The following is a 6,807-nucleotide window of genomic DNA, read 5'->3' on the forward strand; positions in this document are numbered from 1 at the left end:
ATTTATGTGTATCATAAAGGATAAAAGAAATAAACTAGCAAAAGTATTCTCAAGGAGAAGAATGCTCTATCTCACACATTTTAGCAGAATATATGCACTCTTTCTTTCAAAACTGTGATTTGCAGAAATTTTTCAAGATCATCTTAAAATGACAAAATGGGAAGGATATCTTATAATTATACTAATCCTTAATTTTATTTCCTTTCTGCTGTACTATAGGAATCTAGATAAAGGGTAAGGGTTTTGTTTTTGTTTCATGTTAACAAAATATGAGACTATTTGAAGTAGCCAATACTTTGTTATAAATTAATCCATATGAATGGGGATAGGGCAGTTCTGTCTTATAAGAATCATACTGTCCTTATAAAAATTTGTATTAAATTTTTGGCTATTAAAATATTTAAATTAATTCTGTATTTTCTTGTGTTGAAATGTTGACCACATATAAACTGAAAAGAAATATGCTCACATGTGTTAGAAATATGTTACTTGTATTTACTGAATCATAGTATACTTTTAGATTTTACATTTCTTTAGATAAGAATGATCCTATATTTTAATGTAGTTGCCTTAAATGCATAATTTAAATTTTACCTTCACTTTTCTCTATACTTCAGAGTGAGAGTTAATAATCATTTAAAATCTATGTTAATTTGTATTAAATGAGCATGCGTTTGTTCACTTTAAGTCATAATAAGGAATAGTAAAACTATTATATTGTTCTATAAATATTTAATTTTTTTTATTGAAAGTGTTTCTTCTTGGACAGGGAGCAAAACGAAGTTTCCCACAAGCCAGTATTAGCTTTCTGATTGCTTGGAATCATTTGGTTATGAAAAGAGGAGTAGATTCAAAGGGAAAGAAATAACCCATTTATATTACACCTCAGGCCATTGTCCTTTTTTGGCAATTTAGTTAAGACACTTACATAAAATGGCCAGTCTATCTAAATCATCGCCGTCCAATAGGTTATTCGTGACAAACTGCTCTTTCTTTAAAAAGAAAAAATTATTGAGTTACAATTGACATATAACATTCAAGTTTAAGGTATACACAGGTTGATTTGATACGTTGATATATTGCAATACAATTACCACTGTACTGTTAGCTATCACATCTATCACTTCACATAATTATCATTTTTTTGTGTGTGGTGGGAACAATTAATATCTAGTCTCTTACCAACGTTGTTTATATCATAATGTTGTCTATAATCACTGTGCTGTACATTAGCTCTTCAGGGCTTATTTATCTATTGGTCGTAAGTTTGTGCCCTTCAACATCTACCTAGTTTCCCCGTGGCATAGCCCCTGTTAAACGCCATTTTACCCTTGGAATTTATGAGTTTGGTTTTGATAAACTGTTCAATCTTTAATGAGGATTCTCTAACTATAATTTTGTGGGAATTCCATGTTTTAATGTCCTTTTGTCATGAAAATGAAAAATAGATTCATTTCTGAAAAGAGTGGAGACTTCCTGTTTGTAAATGTATGCTGGATATTCTAAAATGATACCATAAGATGATCTTTTGGCTATAAAATCATCATAGTATGATTAGGTCAAAAGAGCTCTGAAGTCATACTTATAAACATTTTTACTTTTCTGGGATAATTGAAAGATACTACTGATAAATTGATTTATTTCTCTATAATATACTGTATCTATACATAAACATTTAGAGAAAAAATTTTAATGTAATATATAGATATAATGTATATTATATGTAAAGTAGATTTCAAATTTACATAAATTTCCAAATTTGGTCACTCTTCCTGGAACAATCTACCTACTGTCTCTCACTTGTTTGTTTGGCTGCTTAGAGATCACTCTAAATGTTACTTCCTCAGGGAAGCCTTGTTAATCCTTATTCTTTTCCTAGGCTAAGTAAGATACCATTTATATTGCTCTTTTCATAAGACACGATACAATTTTAGTTATTTTGTTGGTAGTTATATTCCACCCCCTCACAAACAAATTGTAAGCTTCTTGATGGTACACACTTTATGTGTCTCTATCCATCTTATTCATATTGTATCCACAGTACCTAGTAAGCTGACTGACATGAAGTATTCAATAAATATTTGAGTCAATGAATAAATACATTCAACTTTCATCTTCCCATTGGAATAACACAATCCGTTATATTTTTAGTTTCATGTTTATATACATGTTACCTGGCTGGTACATCTTTATAAGTTGCCTACAGTAATTGGTAAAATTGAGAATAATAAGTAGATAATAAAGGTCACATGACAAATTAGAATAATATCAGATACCTAAAATAAACAAATATTTCATATCATCATCACTAATCATTGCTATTTGCCTTAATTCTGTTATTCAAGCAATGTTAATTGATCATTGATCATCTAGCTCTAGAGAGATAGTCAGCAAGGCAGAATATGTTCCTGAGATTAAGGAGCCTACATTTTAACAGAAACAAACAAATAAATGAAAATTGCTTCAAGAAATGAATATTTGCCCTAATTCATGAGGAGTCAGTCAATAAATTTTTATATTAGAAAAATTGTTCTTTTTCTCTAAGATCTTTAATAGAATTATTAATTGCATGAAACATACCCAAAGGACATGCTTTAATCATTTGTTTAGGCTACAAATTATAATTTTCAAATAGTACCTTGAGAATAATTAATTATAAAGTTTAAAAGTATAAATTAATTTGGAAATTAAATTAGGTAAAAATTATTTTATTTTTTTAGAATCTTAGCAGAAAATATGAGAGATCTTTTTGGCATTAGTTTCAAAATTTGGTATTGACATAGTGTGAGATCTATAAAACCATAGCAGATTTTAGAGATAGAGATAGGTGGTAGGTAGGTAGGTAGGTAGGTAGATAGATAGATAGATAGATAGATAGATAGATAGATAGATTAGGTAGGTAGATAGATAATATAGATAGGTAGATAGATGATAGGTAGATCATGTACAAAGAATAGGAAATGATAATTTGGTTCTATTTAGTAACTGCTAAAATGAGATAAGTGTAATACGGAGTTAATGGCATAGGAACATCTCACAATGTCTTCAAAGGAATTTCTCACTATATCTAAGTCAGAGAATTGCATGGTATTGTGTACAGTATTGTTTTATCCAATATTTCTTTTGACCCTAAGTTTTAATTATGAATAAAAAACAAAACATGTTTCAATTGTCAATCCATATGTAACAGAAACTGTTTTTAAATAATAATAGCACTTTTTAATGTTTTTAGTTATATCTACATAACATTGTGATTCAAAATTTTTATATCATTGAAACCCAAGGAAGAAGCATCAATTTATAAAGAAGCAGTGAGTTAAGCATAAAATATCTCTTTGCCTTCAGAATGTGAAAAAGAATCCTGGGATGATTTTACCTGGCTATTTATAGCTAGTATTAATATCATTGATATTTGTATTTTCAAGAACTACTATTCTTCAGACTGTATCAGGGAACAAAAGGGCATCTCCCTCTCTTCCTCTTCCGTTTGCCTGAATATTTAGGTATATTCACCCTTTGAATTCTAAAATTAGACATTCTTACAGACTTTCTTGGCATTTCAATGCTAGATATGAAAATATCAGCAGGAGTTATCTGTGTTCTTAATTTAACTGCTCTTTGTTTTGATATTTGCAAAATCTCTTCCCATATAATTAAAAAATCATAAAATATAAATATAAATATAAACATATGTAAGCTGTCTCTATGTTATCTTATTTTATGTTATGTTACATTGGTAGGGACTGGGTTGCAACCAGAAACGTGACTCCTTATCCTGTTTTTATTTTATTTTACTTTAAATAGTGAACATTTTTCTGTACTCAAGACCTTCAAGCTTCTAGAACTATGGTGAGGGCACTAAGTGTCCTTTGTTGACTTGTACAAAGTCGGTACAATGTATTGACTAATAGCACAGGCTCTAGATGCAGAGGACCTTCATTCAAATTCTGTTGCCTCTTTTTTTTTTAATAATAATTTTTATTTTTCAATTACAGTTGGCATATAATATTATATTAGTTTCACATGTACCACATAGTGATTAGACATTTATATAACTTATAAAGTGATCACTCTGATAAATCTAGTGACACCATCTGATACTATTGCTTTGCTTTCAGCCTATGTGTCTTTTAATCTGAAATGAGTCTCTTGTAGGCAGCATATATAAGGTTCTTGTTTTCTTATTCATTTAGCTACCCTATCTTTTGATTGGAGCATTTAATTCATTTATATCTAAATTAACTATTTTTTTAACTTCTACAGCACTTGGTATTCCTAGGTGGTTTCTCATCCAAGTACTAACCAGGCCCAACCCTGCTTAGCTTCCGAGATCAGACGAGATCAGGCACATTCAGGGTGGCATGCCCGTAGACTAAAGTAATTCTTGATATGTAATTGTTGTCATTTTATTATTCATATTTTTGATTTTTTTCTTTTTTCTTCTTTTTCTTAAAGAAGTCTAATATTTCTTGTAATACTTGTTAGGTGTTGATGAACTCCTTTAGCTTTTTCTTGTCTGGAAAGCTCTTTATTTGTTCTTTGATTCTAAATGATAGCTTTGCTTAGTACAGTAATCATGGTTGTAGGTCCTTTTCATTGCTTTGAATATTTCATGCCAATGCCTTCTAGCCTGCAAAGTTTCTGTGGAGAAATCAGCTGACAATATTATGGGAGGTTCCTTGTAGGTAACTAATTGCTTTTCTCCTACTGCTTTTAAGATTCTCTTTGTCTTTAACCTTTGGCATTTTAATTACAATGTGTCTCGGTGTGGGCCTCTTTGGGTTTATCTTGTTTGTGACTCTGCGTTTCCTGGGCTTGTATGTCTATTTCCTTCTTCAGGATAGGAAAATTTTCCATCAGTATTTCTTCAAATAGGTTTTCAATTTTTTGTGCCCTTTCTTCTCTTTCTGCTATTCCTGTGATGAGGATGTTTGTATGCTTGAAGTTATTCCAGAGGCCCCTTAAACTATCCTCAAATTTTTAGATTCTTTTTTTGTTGTTGCTGTTCTGATTGGGTGCTTTCTGCTACCTCATCTTCGAAATAGCTGATTCAGTCCTCCGCTTCATCTAATCTATTGTTGATTCCTCCTATATCATCTTCATTTCAGTTATTATATTCTTCATTTCTGACTGGTTCTTCTTTATGTTTTTTATCTCTTTGTTAAATTTCTCACAAAGTTCATCTGCTCTTCCTCTATGTTCATTGATCATGCTTATAATCAGTGTTTGAACTCTGCATCTGGTAGATTGTTTGTCTCCATTTTGTTGAGTTCTTTGTCTGGAGCTTTATACTGTTCTTTCATTTGTGGCATGTTTCTTTATCTCTCCATTTTTGCTGCCTTCCTGTGTTTGATTCTATGTATTAGGCAGGGCTGCTATGTCTCCCAGTCTTAGTAGAGTAACCTTATATAGTAGGTGTCCTGTAGAGCCCAGTGTCATAATCACCGGAGCTGGGTACTCCAGGTGTGTCCTTTGTATGGGTTGTGTGTGCCCTCCTGTTGTAATTGAACCTTGATTGCTGTTTGCATGACAATGACAATAGAAGGGATTGACCCCTGGGCTGATTGGTTGTAAGGACTGTCCGGTGACTACAGTGGAAGAGCTGTTGTGCAGGGGCTGACCTCAAGGAGTTGGATTTACTTTAGTAGGGCTCTGGTACCTTCCCAATCTGCCTTTTGGGTGTATCGTCCTCAGATATGGCCTAGGAGGTGCTCTGACTCATTCCAAAATTGGCCACTGGGTGTGCTGGCCCCAGGGTTTCTGGGAGGGGCCCTGTTGCTCCTCCAGGGAGACCCCTCACTCCCCCTACCATCTCCCATAGTCCAGATATTTCTCCTGATTTTCAACTACCACAAGCGGGTGTGGGACCAGCCCATTTCATGTCTCCATCCCTCCTATAAGTCTAAGAGTGGCTCCTTCTGTATATCCTTAGTTATAGGACTTCAGCTCAGCTAGACTCCAGGTGATTTTTCCATTATGGTTATTCTATAGTTGAGTTGTAATTTTGATGTAGTCATGAGAGGTGGGAAACACAGCATTTACCTACTCTGCCATCTTAACCAGACCATCTTCCTGTTGCCTCCTTATCTCTAGAAACTTCTGGAAGTACTCTGTACCTTCTTTCACTCATTAATAAAATGAGAATTGTAATATTGTACTCACTTTACAATGAATGCCCTTGTGAGGACTCACTGAATTAATGTATGTAAAATGTTCAGAAAGGCCTTGGTGTATAGAAGCACAACAAAAAATGTTAGCTGCTACTATTATTTTCACTTCCCTCCTCCATCCGATGGAATAGAAATATGTAGACCATGTATCCTACTTCTGCTGTTGAGCCCTTGGTAATGTGAGAGCAAGTTAGGGAATGGAATTTTTGTAATAGCAAGGAAATTGTGACGATTATGTTGTAAAGTACTTAGAAGAGTACCTGATATGTAGAACACACTAAAAAGAAATTCACCTAACTTTATCTTTCCTTAGTTCATAGAATTTATAGATTATTTTCATTGAAGTATAATTGAAATATTACATTATATCAGATTTTGATGTATAGTGTAATGATTTGCTATTTGTATATATTGCAAAATGATCATCACAATAGTTAATATCTGTTAATATACATAGTTACAATAATTTTTTATAACTACAGTTATGTATATATTATTTTTGATTTATTTACTTTTTTAACCAGATGAGTACATGCTGAATAGCAAATAAGTGATTGAGAAATTAGATTTTTATTACTATTTCAGAAAGTTCCCTCAGCTTTTATTGATCTAGGATTTTTTTAAATATTAAATGTTT

General features: G+C 32.3%; 1 pseudogene; it reads right to left on the bottom strand.

Moving 5' to 3' along the window:
• Window positions 1-4,254: 4,254 nt before the first annotated feature.
• LOC112470544 lies at window positions 4,255-4,373 on the bottom strand (annotated as a pseudogene).
• Between the last annotated feature and the right edge of the window lie 2,434 nt (window positions 4,374-6,807).

This window comes from Pteropus alecto, unplaced genomic scaffold (genome assembly GCF_000325575.1).
Source record: "Pteropus alecto unplaced genomic scaffold, ASM32557v1 scaffold3, whole genome shotgun sequence".
NCBI lineage: Eukaryota > Metazoa > Chordata > Mammalia > Chiroptera > Pteropodidae > Pteropus > Pteropus alecto.